Below are 2920 nucleotides of genomic sequence, written 5' to 3'. Positions count from 1 at the left end.
TCAGGAAAAAACGTCTAGAAGAAACCTGCTTCAAATATAAAGACACATATATGCTAAAAGTAAACGGATGGAGGAAGATAGACCATGCTAACACTGATCAAAAGCAAGCAAGATTAGCTACATTAATTTCAGACAGAACAGTCTTTAAAGTAAGGAAAATTATCAGGGAAAATAAGGGCAGTCTATAATAGTAAAGAGGTCAACTCTCCAAGAAGACGTAACACAACTATAGACCAAGATCTCTCATGAACGTAGATGTAAAAATTCTTAACAAAATATTAGCAAATTAAAGTATAATAAGAATTATATACCACAGCCAAGTGGTATTTATCCCAGTAAGCAAGGCTGGTTCAACAGTGTAGTCTATCATATCAGTGGACCGAACAAGAAAAATCACATGATCTTATCAGTAGATGCAGAAAAAGCGTTTGACAGAATTTAAACCCCATTTATGTAAAGATTCTCAGTAAACTAGGAATAGATGGGAACTTCCTCAAGTTGATAAAGAATATCTACAAAAACCTACAGCTACCAGAGGGCAGGGGGGAGGGGAAGGGGAGAGGTAGATGAGGTAAAGGGATACAAGGCTAATATACAAAATTCAATTAGTTTCCATACATTCTAACAATGAACAAGTGGAATTTGAAATTGAAAACACAATACCATTTACATTAGCACCCTCAAAAATGAACAAAATATTTAGGTATAAATCTTAGCAAAATATGTACAAGGTCTGTATGAAGAAAACTACAAAGCTCTGGTGAGCAAAATCAAAGGAGAACTAAATAAACAGAGAGATATTCCATGTTTGTAGATAGGAGAACTCAATGTTGTCAAGATGTCAGTTCTTCCCAATTTGATAGATAGACTCAGTGCAAGCCCAATCAAAACCCTGCAAGTTACTTTGTGGGTACTGACAATCTGACCCAGAATAGCCGACACAATATTAAAGGAGAACAAAGGTGGGTGACTGACAGTACTTGACTTCAAGACTTACTATAAAGTTACAGTAATCAAGACAGTAAATTGGCAGAAGAATAGTCAAATAGATCAATGGAACTGAATAGAGAACCCAAAAATAGACTTCCATTAATACGGCCACCTGATCTTTGACAAAAGAGCAAAGGCAATATAATGGAACAAAGGCAGTCCCTTCAACAAATGGTCTTGGGATAACTGGGCATCCACATGCAAAATAATCACTTTACATACTGACCTTCCATCCTTCACAAAAGTTAACTCAAGATGGATCATAGGCCTAAAAGTAAAATACAAAACTATGAAAATCCTAGAAGATAACATAGGAGGAAATCTAGATGACCTTGGGTATAGTGACGTGTTTTTAGATGTAGAGTGATATGTTTTTAGATATAACACTAAAGGTGCGATCCGTGAAAGAAATGATTGATAAGCTGGACTTCATTAAAATTAAAAACTCATGCTCCGTTAAAGACTATATCAAGAGAATTAGAAGACAAGTCACAGACTGGGAGAAAATATTATAAAAGACACATCTGAAAAACGACTCAGCTAAAATGTACAAAGAACTCTTAAAACTCAACAATAAGAAAACAACCTGATTAAAAGTGAACCAAAGACCTTAATAGACATCTCACAAAGAAGATATACAGATGGCAAATAAGTATATGAGAAGACGCTCCACACCATATGTCGTCAGGGAAATGCACCTTAAAGCAGCAATGAGATACCATCTCGCACCTATTCGGATGGCCAAAACCTGGAACACCGATGACCCCAAATGCTGGCGAGGATGTGAAGTAACAGGAACTCTCTCACTCGGTGCTGGGGAAATGCAGATGGCACAGGCACTCTGGAAGACAGTTTGGCAGTTTCTTACATTTTCTTATCATGTGATCTAGCAGTTGCTTTCCTTGGTGTTTACCCTAAGAAGTTGAAAACTTATATCCACACAAAAACCTGCACAAGGATGTTTATAGCACTTTTATTCATAATTGCTAAAACTCGGAAGCCACCAAGATGTCCTTCAGTAGGTGAATGGATAAATAAACTTGGTCTATCTGGACAATGGAATATTATTCAGCACTAAGGAGAAATGAGCTGTCAATATGGAGGGACCTTAAATGCATATCACTAAGTAAAAGAAGACCATCTGAAAAGTCTACAAACTGTGATTCCCACTGTATTGACATTCTGGAAAAGGCCAAACTCTGGAGACAGTAAAAGGATCAGTGGCTGCCAGGGGTGTGGGGGTCGGCGGGAGGTGCACAGGCAGAGCACAAAGGATTTTGGGGGCATTGAAAATACTCTTCATGATATTTTAATGATGGATATATTTCCTTGTACTTTTGTCTAAACCCATAGAGAGTATACACAAAGAGTGAATTGTAAAATAACACATGGATTTGGGGTGGTTATGATGTGTCAGTGTCGGGTAATCTTTGGTAAAAAATATACCATTCTAATGAGTGATGTCGGTGGGGGGCGGCTGTGTGTGTGAGGTGGGGGTATAACGGAAATCTCTGTATCTCCCTCTCAATTTCATCATGAACCTAAAATTGCTCTTTCGATAGCTCATTTAATCCCAACACCACGTTGCCCAACACTGTGGGTTTGGGGGAAAAGAACCTGAACGGTTTTACCCTAGTGTGTGACTCGATTTTGATGTTCAGGTTAGGGTAACATATAAAAGGCTCCTTGTAAATATTTGCTGTTTAAATCGACTGAAGGGGAAATTAGGAACAGGTGAGGGGAGAAAAAGACTAGTGCGGTGGAGGTGGGTATATGGACGGACTACTTCGCTTGCTCTCGGGGAAGGACCAGGGAAAGCGCTTAGAAGCTTCGCCTCACGGGAGATCATGGTGCCATCTTGTGGGTGGATCTGGAAAGGACCAAGCAGGCTCGCCCCAGCTGCTACCAGGATGCCTCGCAGAGCCCCGAG

This window comes from Pteropus vampyrus, unplaced genomic scaffold, assembly GCF_000151845.1.
Source record: "Pteropus vampyrus isolate Shadow unplaced genomic scaffold, Pvam_2.0 Scaffold286, whole genome shotgun sequence".
Classification (NCBI taxonomy): Eukaryota; Metazoa; Chordata; class Mammalia; order Chiroptera; family Pteropodidae; genus Pteropus; species Pteropus vampyrus.
Note: the sequence above shows the minus strand (reverse complement) of the source record.